Source organism: Pseudophryne corroboree, chromosome 6, assembly GCF_028390025.1.
Source record: "Pseudophryne corroboree isolate aPseCor3 chromosome 6, aPseCor3.hap2, whole genome shotgun sequence".
In the NCBI taxonomy this organism is placed as follows: Eukaryota; Metazoa; Chordata; class Amphibia; order Anura; family Myobatrachidae; genus Pseudophryne; species Pseudophryne corroboree.
The window spans coordinates 596976860-596995176 of record NC_086449.1 but is presented as its reverse complement, the minus strand read 5'-3'; the positions used below and the strand labels follow the sequence as shown (position 1 = coordinate 596995176).

General features: G+C 42.0%; 2 long non-coding RNA genes across 4 annotated transcripts in view; one reads left to right on the top strand and one right to left on the bottom strand.

The window, feature by feature from the left end:
• The window catches only part of LOC134935493 (uncharacterized), a 107674-nt gene extending 101763 nt beyond the window's left edge, over positions 1-5911 (bottom strand). Inside the window, exon 1 of one of the 2 annotated variants that reach the window (XR_010180187.1) lies at positions 5858-5911. This is a non-coding gene — a long non-coding RNA (uncharacterized LOC134935493). Of the gene's footprint in view, positions 1-5286; positions 5349-5857 lie in introns of those variants that run through there. The other variant, XR_010180186.1, reaches the window with a different exon arrangement.
• Positions 5912-6375: 464 nt separating this feature from the next.
• LOC134935492 (uncharacterized) overlaps positions 6376-18317 on the top strand; it is a 92970-nt gene continuing 81028 nt past the window's right edge. Inside the window, exon 1 of one of the 2 annotated variants that reach the window (XR_010180182.1) lies at positions 6376-6421. This is a non-coding gene — a long non-coding RNA (uncharacterized LOC134935492). The remainder of the gene's footprint in view (positions 6422-18317) is intronic. The other variant, XR_010180185.1, reaches the window with a different exon arrangement.

The window sequence follows — 18317 nt, the reverse complement described above, 5'->3', positions numbered from 1 at the left end:
TTAATTTTGTTAGGAACCAATTAACCTATCACTATATTTTGGGATTGTGGGAGGAAACTGGAGTACCCGGAGGAAGCCCACTCAAGTACGGGGAGAATATACAAACTCCACACATTATAATGAGTGTACAATGGTGTGTTTGTAGTGTTCTTTATTGCGACACAATGCTCAGGTCACATGCATATTAATTAGACAGGAAAAAAGAGAGGTTTTTAAAACTGCACAGGACCTGTGTTTGGTTCACACTATGATTAGTTAGAAATTCAAAAAACCAACATAAAGGCAATAAAGGGTCAATTACTCCTGGCACTTGGTTGGTGGTGCTCCCAGAAAAAATAGTTCAATAAACTTTAAGCTTAGTACATCAGGCCCAGTGCACTGTCCCAAGACAGACAACTAATTAGATTTCCATTTGCCCTCCCCCCTGCCTTATGTTAATGCTAATTGATGTTGTATTGAGACTTTTGTTCAGTCTCTTACTCACAAAGTAGCACATGCACTGTAAAGGGTCAAATACTCCTGGCACCTGGTTGGTGGTGCTCCCAGAAAAAATAGTACAATAAACTGTATAAATGGAAAATCTTTACATAGGAGGTAAAGACAAAAGGAGACTTTAAGTCTGTCCTGGGGCACACTTGTCAAAAATGATTAATAAAATATAACTTTTAATATTCACAATTAAAAAAGATCATCTCACAAAGCGACATGGCGACATGTAAAAATTGTAATCATAAACTTTTTGATACAGTAATCCAATGTATTATTATAGTGAAATATGCAGTATGCGGTATTGAAATACCCAAAAATCTCTCAGAGGTGTATTACCTCGTTACAATACTTTGAGAGAATTGGCTTCTCTATACTCACACCTTAACCACCAAACAATTGCAAAAAATGACAAGTATCAATAGTGCCTTTTAATTAGTATCATAATTTCCATATCAAATATCTGTGTGAAGTCTGCCCGGCTGCTGGGATGAGAGAGCCAGGTACCTATATGGAAGTTACTGTAATATGAGAGATGTATTGGAGATATATTAATACTACACAATTAGCTGCCGCTGCTAATATTCCTGTGTGCCTGATGGATAAATTGCCCTGCACATACAGATGTCCATGTTGCTGCCCACGGTGCTGTTGGTGGCTAGAGGTGGGAGGAGAAGCCACCAGCATCCATGATTCTGCTGACCGGAAGTTGGACCCGGTCACATGCTCGTTGCCAGGGGTTATATGCTCGCTGCCAGGGGTTACATATGCTTGTTGCCATAGGGGTTACATGTTTAGTGCCAGGGGGTTACATGCTCAGTGCCAGGGGGTTACATGCTCATTCTGGGTAGCGCTGGGTAATGGTCTAGTAATACCTCTAGCATCTGTCTCCTAGAAGGCAGCTGCCATTTTAAAGGGCCGTCTTCCATGCTGTCTGCATTGAATCTGCAGCTTCCAGTAGTAGGTAGAGCCTAAGCGTCTATTGGACCGGTGCTGCCCCCCCCCCCCCAGGACTCAGCCATCCAGGCTGCAGCCTTATGGCTGCTCAGGCCCCGGGTCTCATGTTTCTTCACCCGCTTGTATGGCAGACAGAGCACTGAATGACTTATTATGGAGCACAGCCAGCCCCAGCACTGGACTGATTTGTGGCAGACAGGCGCAGCACCCACTTGTATGGCAGACAGAGCACCCAGTGACTTATTAAGGCAGCACAGCCCCAGCACTGGACTGATTTGTGGCAGACAGGTGCAGCACCCACGTGTATGGCACACAGAGCACCCAGTGACTTATTATGGCAACACAGCCTCAGCGCTGGACCGATTTGTGGCAGACAGACGCAGCACCCACTTGTATGGCAGACACTGTCGATCTTCAGACCGGATCCCAGTGAAATATATGTGGTATTGAAATACCAAAAATTCTCTCTACTCACACCTTAACCACCAAACAATTGCAAAAAATGACAAGTATCAATAGTGCCTTTTAGTTAGTATCATAATTTCTATATCGAATCTCTGTGTGGAGTTTGTATGAACTCTTCATCAGCACATTATCAATCACAAGGAAAAAGATTTTTTTAAACATATAGGCAACATTGAGCCAGGTACATGTTGGAAGTTAGTATGAGAGATGTATTGGAAAAATATTAATACTTCACAATTAGCTGCTGCAGCTGATATTCCCATGTGCATGATCGATAAATTGCCCTGCACACACGGCTCATGGGGGTCATTCTGACCCGATCGCTGCTGCTGACCAGCCGCTGCGGGTCGTGTAGTAATGAGTAGCTCCCGGCCAGCACGCTAAAGCTGCGCTGGCCGGGAGCTACTCCTGAAGTACAAAAGCATCGCCGCTGTGCAATACTTTTGCACTTCTGCAGGGGGGGGGCGTAACTGACCTGCGGGGTGGACTAGCCCTGTGCTGGGCATCCCCCGCATGTCTCTGTTCCTGATCGTAGCCCTGCAAAATTTTGCAGGGTTACGATCAACTCGGAATGACACCCCATAGCTGCAATTTTGTTAGCAGATGGGCAAAACCATGGGGGTCATGCAGGCCTGATTGCACGCTAGGTTGTTTTGCTGAGCTGCGATCAGGACATAACTGCGCATGTGTGTGCCCCGCAATACGCAGGCACGTCGCACAGGTACAAAGTGGATCGTTGCTGAGCAATGGATTTAATGAAGAATCCATTCACACAGACAATCGCAAGGAGATTGACTGGAAGAAAACATTTGTGGATGTCAACTGACCATTTTCTGGGAGTGTTTGGAAAAACGCAGGTGTGTCAATGCGTTTGCAGGGTGGGTGTCTGATGTAAATTCGGGGCAAACACTTTAGCCTGTTCGTGTCCGGAATTGATGTCAGACACCTGCCCAGCAAACGCTTGGACACGCCTGCGTTTTTCCAAACACTCCCAGAAAGCGTTCAGTTGCCACCCACAAATGCCCTCTTCCTGTCAATCTCCTTGCGATCTGCTGTGCGAATCGATTCTTCGTTAAATCCATTGCTCAGCAATGATCCGCTTTGTACCCGTACGACGCACATGCGCATTGAGGTGCATACGCATGTGCAGTTTCGACCTGATCGCACCGCTGCAAAACAACCTAGCGTGCGATCATTTCGGAATGACCCCCATGGTTTTGCCCATTTGCAAATAAAATGCTGCTAGAATCAGGTCTGAACTACTCCCTCTAGAATCTCTTTATCAGACTTTCTGCTTGCTCAGTTTCTGAAAATGCCACCTGCTGTCTGAAAAGTGGTACTGCACTATATTTCAGAGGAGATACACATGGCTTGCCGTGTATATCTTAAGAGGAAAGCTTATCTCGGGCCATGATACTTTTTTCAGAAAGGTAATAGTGGACACATCTATCTATCTATCTAATATTATATATATATATATATATATATATATATATATATATATATATATATATATATATACATACATACATACACACAAATCTGTAACAGATAGATAGACGCACCGCCCGCATTCACCGTGGCTTGCCACCTTGGTACTGTATATGTAGGACAGCTGTAATGCTGTCTGTTGCATATATTACAGGAGGCAGTGCCTCTCTCCAGTGTGCTCGGCCCTCCCTCATGTAACACTCACCTTTTGCATAAGATGGTTTGGGTAGGTTAAATAAATAATAATAGGCGTGCTTCTCATTCTTCCATGGCAGACAGGTAAAGGTACCTGACCCCGGACTAGGGGCGTAGCCAGAATATTGTGGGCCCCATAGCAACATTTTGAAGGGGCCCCTGTCTCAATGCTTCTAGACACTTCTTGGCAGCTTTTGTTAAATTTATGCCCTATAATAGTGACCTAGTTCATTTTCTGAACCACAGTAGAGCCTTATTTAAGGTTATGCCCCACAATAGTGCACTGGTTTCTTTTATGAATAGCAGTAGTGCTTACGTTCACCCTATATCACATTTCAGAGCTGCCAGTACACATATGCCGCACAGTACCCCCAATTCACATTATGATATGTAGTGCTCCCCATTCATATTGTGCCTCATTGCAGTGCCCAGGTTCATATTATATAACATTAAATGCCCTCTAGTTAATTTTATACCACACTACAATGAGCAGGTCAAGGGGCATACCTAGATATATTGCAGGCCCCAAGGAAAAGGTTTGAAAGGACCCCTACGTACCACCCAATGGCAAAAATGTATATAACACATGTAACTTTTACAGGGATGGTGGGTCCCTCTCAGCTCTGGGCCCCATAGCAGCTGCACTGCCTGCACCTATGGTAGCTACGCCCTTGCCCCAGACCCACAAATTCTTCTATATTAGCAGTCGCAAACTTATAATTAAGAATATATTCTTGAACAATATGAATCCCAGCTACTAATAAACACTGAATATTATACTGCCATAGGCGTGCGCACAGGTGGTGCCTAGTGCGCACAGGCACCCCCTAATGTACGGCACCCCCCTGCATGTCACGTCTGCGATCCAATCATCGCCATCTGTGTGCAGCTGTTGTAGCAGTGCTACTATAGCTGCACACTGATAGCGATGATTGGATCAATTGCTGCACATCGCTGCCTGGCTTACAACCCCTCCCGCTGCACCACCACCGGTCAGCCTCATAGTCTCACAGTTGTTGTGGGTGGCAGGCCACTCAGCCCATCCCACTCGCCGTCATGATCCGAGTGACTGCCTCGCAATGTGACATGCTGATGTCACACCGTGCGCCTTCCCTCCCTGCCTGCCCTGTCCTTCCGGCTCCGTGCCCCGACCACGCTCACTGCGACCAGTTTCTCTTCATTCTCCAGTGACACCATGCACATGTGTGCCCTGCCATTTCCTACAGCCCGCTCGCTGCCGGACAGAAGACTGCCTGTATCCAGCCGAGCCCTCCTGCCTGATCCAGGTTGAGAGTCGGTGGGGGGATAAAATTGTGTATAAAAGGGTTGTTACTTTTTTTATATATATATATATATATATATATACCAAACAAAGAACCCAGCACTCTCCTAAGCAATTTCATTCACCTTAATGCTTTAATATACATCTAAATAAATAATGGGGTTTTGGTTTATGAATTGTACAAATCATTTCAGCTTGCGGCCCACTCCACGGGACCCCATTTCACCGCAAGTCCTACTCTATCACAAACTTTCACATAGATTTTATAGAAATTATATAGAAACCTGGCTACTGCTGTGTCATAGAGGAAAATGTGCTTATCTGGTTTAGAGCTTACCTGCCACACCTATGGCTTTTAAAAGGTAAGACAGTCACCAACACAAATATCACAACTAAACAAGTGTGCTTACCTGGTTTACAGCTCACCAGCCAACAGACTACTGGCTTTCAAAGTGAGACAGTCACCAACACACCTTAATAGCAGCTGACCCAGGTTAAAGGTTAATGAGCCCAGGGGTGCATGAGAGAGAGATATGGTCACAAATGGGCCAATTAAAAATTAACCCTGTTATACAAACAAACACAAGGAACCACTGCACTCGCCATTCCCAGGGGTTGGGGTGCGGTGGGCTGTGACCACCAAACTCAAATATACCAAACAAAGAACCCAGCACTCTCCTAAGCAATTTCATTCACCTTAATGCTTTAATATACATCTAAATAAATAATGGGGTTTTGGTTTATGAATTGTACAAATCATTTAAGCTTGCGGCCCACTCCACGGGACCCCATTTCACCGCAAGTCCTACTCTATCACAAACTTTCACATAGATTTTATAGAAATTATATAGAAACCTGGCTACTGCTGTGTCATAGAGGAAAATGTGCTTATCTGGTTTAGAGCTTACCTGCCACACCTATGGTTTTTAAAAGGTAAGACAGTCACCAACACAAATATCACAACTAAACAAGTGTGCTTACCTGGTTTACAGCTCACCTGCCAACAGACTACTGGCTTTCAAAGTGAGACAGTCACCAACACACCTTAATAGCAGCTGATCCAGGTTAAAGGTTAATGAGCCCAGGGGTGCATGAGAGAGAGATATGGTCACAAATGGGCCAATTAAAAATTAAGTTTGTGATAGAGTAGGACTTGCGGTGAAATGGGGTCCCGTGGAGTGGGCCGCAAGCTTAAATGATTTGTAAAATTCATAAACCAAAACCCCATTATTTATTTAGATGTATATTAAAGCATTAAGGGGAATGAAATTGCTTAGGAGAGTGCTGGGTTCTTTGTTTGGTATATTTGAGTTTGGTGGTCACAGCCCACCGCACCCCAACCCCTGGGAATGGCGAGTGCAGTGGTTCCTCGTGTTTGTTTGTATAACAGGGTTAATTTTTAATTGGCCCATTTGTGACCATATCTCTCTCTCATGCACCCCTGGGCTCATTAACCTTTAACCTGGATCAGCTGCTATTAAGGTGTGTTGGTGACTGTCTCACTTTGAAAGCCAGTAGTCTGTTGGCAGGTGAGCTGTAAACCAGGTAAGCACACTTGTTTAGTTGTGATATTTGTGTTGGTGACTGTCTTACCTTTTAAAAGCCATAGGTGTGGCAGGTAAGCTCTAAACCAGATAAGCACATTTTCCTCTATGACACAGCAGTAGCCAGGTTTCTATATAATTTCTAAATAAAATCTATGTGAAAGTTTGTGATAGAGTAGGACTTGCGGTGAAATGGGGTCCCGTGGAGTGGGCCGCAAGCTTAAATGATTTGTACAATTCATAAACCAAAACCCCATTATTTATTTAGATGTATATTAAAGCATTAAGGTGAATGAAATTGCTTAGGAGAGTGCTGGGTTCTTTGTTTGGTATATTTGAGTTTGGTGGTCACAGCCCACCACACCCCAACCCCTGGGAATGGCGAGTGCAGTGGTTCCTCGTGTTTGTTTATATATATATATATATATATATATATATATATATATATATATATATATATATATAAGTTAATGAACAAGGGGCGCCTGATAGTGCATGAATATGTTTTAGGAATTTATTCCAACAGGTTCCACGCATAAGGATAAACTGATGTACCACAGGCGGTGGTTTGTATCACCGTTTGTATGAGTGCGTTTAGATGGACAGCATACAGCGCTGTCTTCTGGCAACTCCGATCACACTGCTCACTCCATTCACGCCAGGCCACACCCCAACATGTTTCGTCACACTGGACTTCATCAGAGGACTGGCCTAGCATAGCACAGACTATCCTTAAAAAGCTCTCTCTACCAATTAACTCTCGGTAGTCCTAATAATGCGGTCATATCCACACTACTACACCATATATCAAGTAATACATAGTTACATACATAAAAAAAAATACACTAAAACATTAAATGTATATAAAAGCTGGGCCAAGCAAGCTGTAGTTTACTTAGTACTTCTACAATCTATTGGTGCACTCAGTAAACTACTGATTGCTTGGCTCAGGTAATATATATATATATATATATATATATATATATATATATATATATATATATATATATATATATATATATATATATATATATATATATATATATCTTGAAGTGGGCCGGTATACACCGATATGGCATAACGGCACTTCGAGCACTGACTGAAGATCCCCGCCGCTGCATCCGTTGGTCACAGCCGCTCTTGATTGGCTTCCGGTCCACAACAGATTTTAAATAGTTGTGGTCATAGGAACCGCACCAAATAATGCTGACTACAGCCTCCTCCGCCATTTCACCACCGCCACCCTCTGCATCCTCTGCACCTCCGCTAACTCCCACAGCCTCCTCCTCCACATCATCTTTGACACCCACAGTCTCCTCCACCCAAAGCCAACCACAGCCTCCTCATCCACCGCACCGCAGATCACAGCCTCCTCTGCACCGCCGCTGCTCTATAGGTAATGTCATCCTGCTGCCTTTCTCTTTCCCTAGTCTCTACTGTAAACTCTCTCTGTCACTCTTCCTCTCCCTATGTCCATGCTGTCACTATCCCTATGTCTCTGATGTCCCTATCCCTCTCCCTGTCTTTCTGTCACTCTCCCTGTCTCTATGTCCCTGCTGTCACTCTCCCTGAATCTTGTCTCATTCCGTGTGGCATAATGTGAATTTTGGGTCATACCATGTGCTGTAATATGAATTTCGGCTCATACCATGTGCTATAATGTGAACTTTGGCTCCTACCATTTGCTATAATGTGAATTTTGGCTCATGACGTGTGCTATAATGTGAATTTCGGCTCATACCATGTGCTATAATGTGAATTTTGGCTCATACCATTTGCTATAATGGGAATTTTGGCTCATACCATGTGCTATAATGTGAATTTCGGCTCATACTGTATGCTGTAATGTGAATTTCGGCTCATACTATGTGTTATAATGTGAATTTTTACTCATACCGTGTGTTTTAATGAGAATTTCGATTCACACCATGTGCTATAATATGAAAGGGGCCCCAGTACTAGACGATATAAGGAGTGCTACTATTATGATGCATTCCAATGGTACAGCCGTATAAGTCCAGTGGTACTGCCATATAATTCTAGTGATACTGCATATAATTCCAGTGATATTGCCATATAATTCAAGTGATACTGCCGTATAATTCCAGTGGTACTAGCTTATAAATCCAGTGATACTGCCACATAATTCCAGTCCAGTGGTACTGCCATATAAATCCAGTGGTACTGCCACATAATTCCAATGATACTGCCGTATAATTACAGTGATACTGCCATATAATTCCAGTGGTACTGGCATGTAAGTTTAGTGATACAAGCTGTATTAGTCCAGTGGTTCTGCCATATAAATCCGTTGGTACTGGCATGTAAGTTTAGTGATACAAGCGTATAAATCCAGTCCATTGGTACTGCCGTATAAGTCCAGTGGTACTGCCGTATAAATCCAGTCCAGTGGTACTGCCGTATAATTCCAGTGACATTGCCGTATAATTCCAGTACTACTGCCTTATAATTCCAGTGGTACTGTCGTATAAATAGTGATATTGCCATATAAATCCAGTCCAGTGGTACTGCCGTATAATTCCAGTGGTACTGCTGTATAATTCCAGTGATACTGCCATATAATACCAGTGGTACCGGTGTATAAATCCAGGGATACTGCTGTATAAATCCAGTCCAGTGGTACTGCCGTATAATTCCAGTGATACTGCCGTATAATTCCGGTGGTACTGCCATATAATTTTAGTGTTACTGCCGTATAATTCCAGTGATACTAACGTATAATTCCAGTGGTTCTGGTGTATAAATCAAGTGATACTGCCGTATAAATCTAGCCCAGTGGTACTGCAGTATAAATCCAGTGTTACTGCTGTATAATTCCAGTGATACTGCCATATAATTCCAGTGATACTGCTGTATAATTCCAGTGGTACTGGCATATAAATCCAGTGATACTGCCCTATAAGTCCAGTCCAGTGGTACTTCCATATAAATCCAGTGGTACATCCGTATAATTCCTGTGATATTCCCATATAATTCCAGTGGTACTGGTGTATAAATCCAGTGATACTGCCATATAATTCCAGTGATACTGCCGTATAAGAAAAAATGAAAAAAATCCCAGATGCACTGTCAAAACTGCCAGTAAGGGATTATAAATTCCAATAAAGAAAGCACAATATAAACAATAGAACTGGCGCTGTGTTGTTTTTCCAATAATATAAAAACGGATGGATAAATTAAAAATTATTTATTACCATTAATATAAATTGATTTTTTACTGAGAAGTAAAATTAATGTAAAACTGCTCTCCTTCTAATCCACAATGGGATTCCGGACAGTTAATGGCAATTGTTTCCAATGGTACTGAATAGAAACAGCTGGTATTACCCATGGTATACAGTATGGTGATATCCATTGATGGAAAGTTCAGCAAGCAAGCTGTATAGGTGGAGTCCACTGTATGTTTTCCAAATGGTACTGTAATTGCAATTGGTCCAAGAAATAACTGCAATTCCGGGAGCCAAATTAAAAGTCCAGATCTGGATCCTTGCACAAATGGAGAAGGGCATGGCAGTTCAATGGTATTTACGCGTTTCTCTATGCATGGCCACCTAGCTTCATCAGAAGTACTGCTCAGTGTCCATTATAGATCTATTTATACCCCCTTAATGATCTAACAACAATCAGCTGTGTGCAGTTAATTAAATTATCCATCCGAAAAATCAATAAAAACATTTTAATAACATATATATATACTGAAGAAAGACAAGAAGGCAGTCAGACATTTGTGTTTTTATATAATGAATAGATTTTTTTGTCATCAGGCGGTAAGAATAAACCTAGGGTCAGAGGTAATTTTCGATCACATGACCGAGTGATATTTACGTACTGAGATTCACAGCTGTGTATTAGGTGTGCTGCCCTCATCCCTCCAGCACCACTGGGCGGGCACCGGATAGTCTGGAAGTCTGCGTTAGTGATGCGGTCCATGAGCCGCCCATCCGTGTGCACTCTGACACAGGAAGCTGGTCAGCTGCACAACGGGGGATGTGGAACGCACCCAGAGGATTGTGGGGCGCTGATACATGATGCAGAATTGTCATGTGACCAGCACACACCAAGCACAGCCAATCAAGGGCCTCCTAATTCCGATCAGCTGTCCCGTTGCTAAGCAACTCCATTTGTACTGGCGTTTAAGTCCAGTGAAACTGGCATATAAATCCAGTAGTACTGAAGTATAATTCCAGTGGTACTGCCGTATAATTGTCACGTGACCGGCACACACCAAGCACAGCCAAAGAAGGGCCTCCTAATTCCGATCAGCTGTCCCGTTGCTAAGCAACTCCAGTTGTACTGGCGTTAAAGTCCAGTGGTACTGCCGTATAAATCCAGTGGTACTGAAGTATAATTCCAGTAGTACTGCTGTATGATTCCAGTGGTACTGGCATATAACTTCAGTGATACTAGTATAAATCCAGTCCAGTGGTACTGCTGTATAATTCCAGAGGTACTGCCATATAATTCCAGTGATAGTGCCGTATAATTCCAGTATTACTGCAGTATAATAACAGTGGTACTGCCGTATAAAGCCAGTGATACTGCCTTATAAATCCAGTCCAGTGGTACTGCCATATAAGTCCAGTGGTAATGCTGTATAACTCCAGTGATGCTGCAGTATAAATACTGTCCAGTGGTACTGCTGTATAAGTACAGTGATACTGCTGTATAATTACAATGATACTGCTGTACAGTTCTGTATAGTTCTAGTGATACTGCCATATAATTCCATTGATATTACCATATAATTCCAGTGATAATTCCAGTGGTACTGGCATTTAAGTCCAGAGATAATTTCAGACCAGTGGTACTGCCATATGAGTACAGTGGTACTGCTGTATAATTCCAGTGATACTGCCATATAATTCCAGTGGTACTGGTGTATAAATCCAGTGTGTCACGATCCGGGTATCTGGACGCCATCATTTGCCTTTCAGGTGTCTCCTAAGGCTGTCCCAGCGTCCTAGGCCCGGTTCCCAGCTGTGATGCAAGCATTCATACGTCATGTCTCATCTCTGCTGATCCGTGGATATTGTTCCTCAATGCCCGGGTGACTGGCATGGCATTACCTGCCGGCGGGGCCTCGGGCATCATGTCCATATTGCTAATGCATACAGGATATGTGGCACTCCTCATCTACTGCAGCCGCTGCCGTCCATGCTGAAGGTTGAGACGCAAGTCAGCGTTCTCTATGTTCACCGCCGCCATTACAGAAGAATCTCCATGTGGTGAATACAAACAAGCTTTCCCTCCTCTGGCCGGTATGGGCACAGCCATCTTAGTTCCAGTCACATGATCCTGATCTCCAATCCATAGCTCTGCTGAAGGCTGCCTAATTAGTCATCCAAACCCTTTACACCTAAGGGTATAAAAGGACTGAGCCTGCAGCAGGAAATCGTCTGTGCTTTGGTTGTCAAACCTTGTTTCCAGTCTCTCTCTCCTGTGGTTGTTTTGTTCCAGGTTTCCAGCTCCTGTCTCCAGTTACCACTAAGAGGCCCGCACCAGTTTACCACCTTGCGGTGCAGCCTGACTCTACTGTCCTCCATGACTACTCCAGCTTCCAGCTACAGATCCATCTGCTTCCAGCAGTCAGCTTCCAGCAGTGCTCAGCTTTCCTAAAGTGCTAGTGCTTCTTCAGCGGATACCTACATACCAGCGGTACCCGCAAACCATCGGTACCTGCATATCACCATTTCCTATATCATCGCTCCCTAGCTTCATTCTACTACCTGGCTGGTTCCATCCAGGATCCACTCCATGTTTTCAACACCTGGCTGGTTCCATCCAGCATCCACAGCAGTCATCTCAGCTACAGTGTTACCAGCTTCAAGTGCTACATCTGCTGGTGTGTTCCTTGGCTACTCTCACTAATACGAACGGGTCTGGTAAGGACATTCCATCTCTGGGACATTAAGAACTGTACCTTATCCTACCAGTACCCTGTGGCTCTTACCAAGCTTATAGTGATCCAGGAACTGTTTCATTTTAACTACTGCATATCTTTACACATTTACCACTGCTGTGAATACATGATGTTCTGTTAATAAACTGTTATTGACTTTTAAATCCTGGTTGTCATGGTCACGCCTTCGGGCAATCTTCCTACACCATACTTACATGTCTAGGGGTCTGATTTAGTTTAGTTTAGTTTAGTTTCACCACAGCCCCTACAACTGAGGCTTCCTCCCATCAGCTCAGGCCCTCAGTTCTGACACAGTGATACTGCCATATAAATACAGTCCAGTGGTACCGCCGTATTATTCCAGTAATACTACCGTATAATTCCAGTGATACTGCCATATAATTCTAGTGGTACCGGCGCATAAGTCCAGTGATACTGCCGTATAATTACAGTCCAGTGTTACTGCTGTATAAGTCCAGTGGTACTGCCGATTGATTCCAGTGTTTCTGCCGTATAAGTCCCATGGTACTGCCGTATAATTCCAGAGGTGCTGCCATATAATTCCAGCAATAGTGCCGTATAATTCCGGTGATACTGCCGTATAATACCAGGGGTACTGGCGATAAAATCCAGTGATAATGCTGTATAAATCCAGTCCAGTGGTACTGCCATATAAATCCAGTGGTACTGCCGTATAACTCCAGTTATACTGCCATATAAATCCAGTCCAGTGGTACTGCTGTATAAATCCAGTGATACTGCCGTATAATTCCAATGATACTGCTGTATAATTCTAGTGATACTGCCATATAATTCCATTGATATTGCCATATAATTCCAATGATACTTCTCTATAATTCCAGTGATACTGGTGTATAAATCGAGTGATAGTGCCGTAATAAAACTAGTCCAGTGATACTGCCATATAATTCCAATGATACTGCTGTATAAATTCAGTGATACAGCCTTATAATTCCATTGATACTGGTGTATAATTCCAATGATACTGCCGTATAATTCCAGTGGTACTGGCATTTAAATCCAGCGATACTGTCCTCTAAATAAAGTCAAGAAGTACTGCCATATAAATCCAGTGTTACTGCTGTATAATTCCAGTGATACTGCCCTATAATTCCAGTGATACTGCTGTATAATTCCAGAGGTCATGGTGTATAAATCCAGTTATACTGTCTTATACATACAGTACAGTGGTACTGCCATATTATTCCAGTGATACTGCTGTATAATTCCAGAGGTACTGGCTTATAAATCCAGTGATACTGCCATATAAATACAGTCCAGTGGTACAGCCGTATAATTCCAGTAATACTGCCGTATAATTCCAGTGATACTGCCGTATAATTCTAGTGGTACTGGTGCATAAGTCCAATGATACTGCCGTATTATTACAGTACAGAAGGACTGCTATATAAGTCCAGTGGTACTGCCGTTTGATTCCAGAGGTGCTGCCATTTAATTACAGCGATAGTGCTGTATAATTCCAGTGATACTGCCGTATAATACTAGTGGTACTGGCATAAAAATCCAGTAATACTGCCATATAAATCCAGTCCAGTGGTTCTGCTGTATAAATCCAATGATACTGCCATAAAATTGCAATGATACTGCTGTATAATTCTAGTGATACTGCCATATAATTCCATTGATATTGCCATATAATTCCAATGATACTGCTGTAGAATTCCAGTGGTATTGGTGTATAAGTTGAATGATACTGTCGTATAAAACCAGTCCAGTGACACTGCCGTGTAATTCCAATGATACTGCTGTGTAAGTACAGTGATACAGCTGTATAATTCCAGTGATACTGATGTATAATTCCAATGATACTACCGTATAATTCCAGAGGTACTTGCATTTACATCCAGCGATACTGCCCTATAAATCCAGTCCAGTGGTACTGCCATATAAATCCAGTTGTACTGCTGTATAATTCCAGTGATACTGCCATATAATTCCAGTGATACTGCCGTATAATTCCAGTGGTACTGGCGTTAAAATCTAATGATACTGCCAGATATTTATAGTCCAGTGGTACTGCCATAGTATTCCAGTAATACTGCAATATAATTCCAGTGATACTGCTTTATAATTCCAGTGGTACTGGCATAAAAATCCAGTGATACTGCCATATATTTACAGTCCAGTGATACTGCTATATAAGTCCAGTGATACTGCCATTTGATTCCAGTGTTACTGCCGTATAATTCCAGTGGTACCGACGTATAAATCCAGTTATACTGCCATATAAATCCAGACTAGTGGTACTGCCATATAAATCCAGTGTTACTGCGATATAACTCCAGTGATAATGCCATATAATTCCAGTGATACTGCCGTATAATTCCAGTGGTACTGGCATATAAATCCAGTGGTACTGCCGTATAATTACAGTGGTACTGCCATATAATTTTGGTGATAGTGCCGTATAACTCCAGTGATACTGCCGAATAATACCAGTGGTACTGTTGTATAAATCAAGTGATTCTGCCACATAAATCCAGTCCAGTGGTACAGCCATATAATTCTAGTGATACTGACGTATAATACCAGTGATACTGCCGTATAAATCCACTCCAGTGGTACTGCTGTATAAATCCAGAGATACTGCCGTATAATTCCAGTGATACTGCTGTATAATTCCAGTAGTACTGTCGTTTAAATCCAGAGATACTGATCTCTAAATCTAGTCCAGTGGTTCTGCCATATAAATCCAGTGGTACTGCCGTATAATTCCAGTGACACTGCCATATAATTCCAGTGATACTGCCGAATAATTCCATAGGTATTGGCATATAAATCCAGTGATACTGCCATATAAATACAGTCCGGTGGTACTGCCGTATTATTCCAGTCATACTGCTGTATAATTCCAGTGATACTGCCATATAATTCCAGTGATACTGGCGTATAAGGCCAGTGATACTGCCGTATTACTCCAGTGGTACTGGCATATAAATCCAGTGGTACTGCCGTATAATTACAGTGGTACTGCCATATAATTTTGGTGATAGTTCTGTATAACTCCATTGATACTTCCGTATAATACCAGTGGTACTGGTGTATAAATCAAGGGATACTGCCATATAAATCCAGTCCTGTGGTACAGCCATATAAATCCAGTGGTACTGCCATATAATTCCAATGATACACCTGTATAATTCTAGTGATACTGACGTATAATACCAGTGGTACTGGTGTATAAATCCAGTGATACTGCCATATAAATCCAGTACAGTGGTACTGCCGTATAAATCCTGTCAAGTGGTACTACTGGATAAATCCAGTGGTACTGCTGGATAAATCCAGTGATACTGCCATATAATTCCAATGATACTGCTGTATAATTCTAGTGATACTGCCGTATAATTCCAGTGGTACTGGCGTTAAAATCTAATGATACTGCCAGATATTTACAGTCCAGTGGTACTGCCATATTATTCCAGTAATACTGCAATATAATTCCAGTGATACTGCTTTATAATCCAGTGGTACTGGCATAAAAATCCAGTGATACTGCCATATATTTACAGTCCAGTGGTACTGCTATATAAGTCCAGTGATACTGCCATTTGATTCCAGTGTTACTGCCGTATAAATCCAGTGGTACCGACGTACAAGTCCAGTTATACTGCCATATAAATCCAGACTAGTGGTACTGCCATATAAATCCAGTGTTACTGCCATATAACTCCAGTGATAATGCCATATAATTCCAGTGATACTGCCATATAATTCCATTGATATTGCCATATAATTCCAATGATACTTCTCTATAATTCCAGTGATACTGGTGTATAAATCGAGTGATAGTGCCGTAATAAAACTAGTCCAGTGATACTGCCATATAATTCCAATGATACTGCTGTATAAATTCAGTGATACAGCCTTATAATTCCATTGATACTGGTGTATAATTCCAATGATACTGCCGTATAATTCCAGTGGTACTGGCATTTAAATCCAGCGATACTGTCCTCTAAATAAAGTCAAGTAGTACTGCCATATAAATCCAGTGTTACTGCTGTATAATTCCAGTGATACTGCCCTATAATTCCAGTGATACTGCTGTATAATTCCAGAGGTCATGGTGTATAAATCCAGTTATACTGTCTTATAAATACAGTACAGTGGTACTGCCATATTATTCCAGTGATACTGCTGTATAATTCCAGAGGTACTGGCTTATAAATCCAGTGATACTTCCATATAAATACAGTCCAGTGGTACAGCCGTATAATTCCAGTGATACTGCCGTATAATTCTAGTGGTACTGGTGCATAAGTCCAATGATACTGCCGTATTATTACAGTACAGAAGGACTGCTATATAAGTCCAGTGGTACTGCCGTTTGATTCCAGAGGTGCTGCCATTTAATTACAGCGATAGTGCTGTATAATTCCAGTGATACTGCCGTATAATACTAGTGGTACTGGCGTAAAAATCCAGTAATACTGCCATATAAATCCAGTCCAGTGGTTCTGCTGTATAAATCCAATGATACTGCCATAAAATTGCAATGATACTGCTGTATAATTCTAGTGATACTGCCATATAATTCCATTGATATTGCCATATAATTCCAATGATACTGCTGTAGAATTCCAGTGGTATTGGTGTATAAGTTGAATGATACTGTCGTATAAAACCAGTCCAGTGACACTGCCGTGTAATTCCAATGATACTGCTGTGTAAGTACAGTGATACAGCTGTATAATTCCAGTGATACTGATGTATAATTCCAATGATACTACCGTATAATTCCAGAGGTACTTGCATTTACATCCAGCGATACTGCCCTATAAATCCAGTCCAGTGGTACTGCCATATAAATCCAGTTGTACTGCTGTATAATTCCAGTGATACTGCCATATAATTCCAGTGATACTGCCGTATAATTCCCGTAGTACTGGCGTTAAAATCTAATGATACTGCCAGATATTTATAGTCCAGTGGTACTGCCATAGTATTCCAGTAATACTGCAAAATAATTCCAGTGATACTGCTTTATAATTCCAGTGGTACTGGCATAAAAATCCAGTGATACTGCCATATATTTACAGTCCAGTGATACTGCTATATAAGTCCAGTGATACTGCCATTTGATTCCAGTGTTACTGCCGTATAATTCCAGTGGTACCGACGTATAAATCCAGTTATACTGCCATATAAATCCAGACTAGTGGTACTGCCATATAAATCCAGTGTTACTGCCATATAACTCCAGTGATAATGCCATATAATTCCAGTGATACTGCCGTATAATTCCAGTGGTACTGCCATATAAATCCAGTGTTACTGCCATATAACTCCAGTGATAATGCCATATAATTCCAGTGATACTGCCGTATAATTCCAGTGGTACTGGCATATAAATCCAGTGGTACTGCCGTATAATTACAGTGGTACTGCCATATAATTTTGGTGATAGTGCCGTATAACTCCAGTGATACTGCCGAATAATACCAGTGGTACTGTTGTATAAATCAAGTGATTCTGCCACATAAATCCAGTCCAGTGGTACAGCCATATAATTCCAGTGATACTGCCGTATAATTCCCGTAGTACTGGCGTTAAAATCTAATGATACTGCCAGATATTTATAGTCCAGTGGTACTGCCATAGTATTCCAGTAATACTGCAAAATAATTCCAGTGATACTGCTTTATAATTCCAGTGGTACTGGCATAAAAATCCAGTGATACTGCCATATATTTACAGTCCAGTGATACTGCTATATAAGTCCAGTGATACTGCCATTTGATTCCAGTGTTACTGCCGTATAATTCCAGTGGTACCGACGTATAAATCCAGTTATACTGCCATATAAATCCAGACTAGTGGTACTGCCATATAAATCCAGTGTTACTGCCATATAACTCCAGTGATAATGCCATATAATTCCAGTGATACTGCCGTATAATTCCAGTGGTACTGGCATATAAATCCAGTGGTA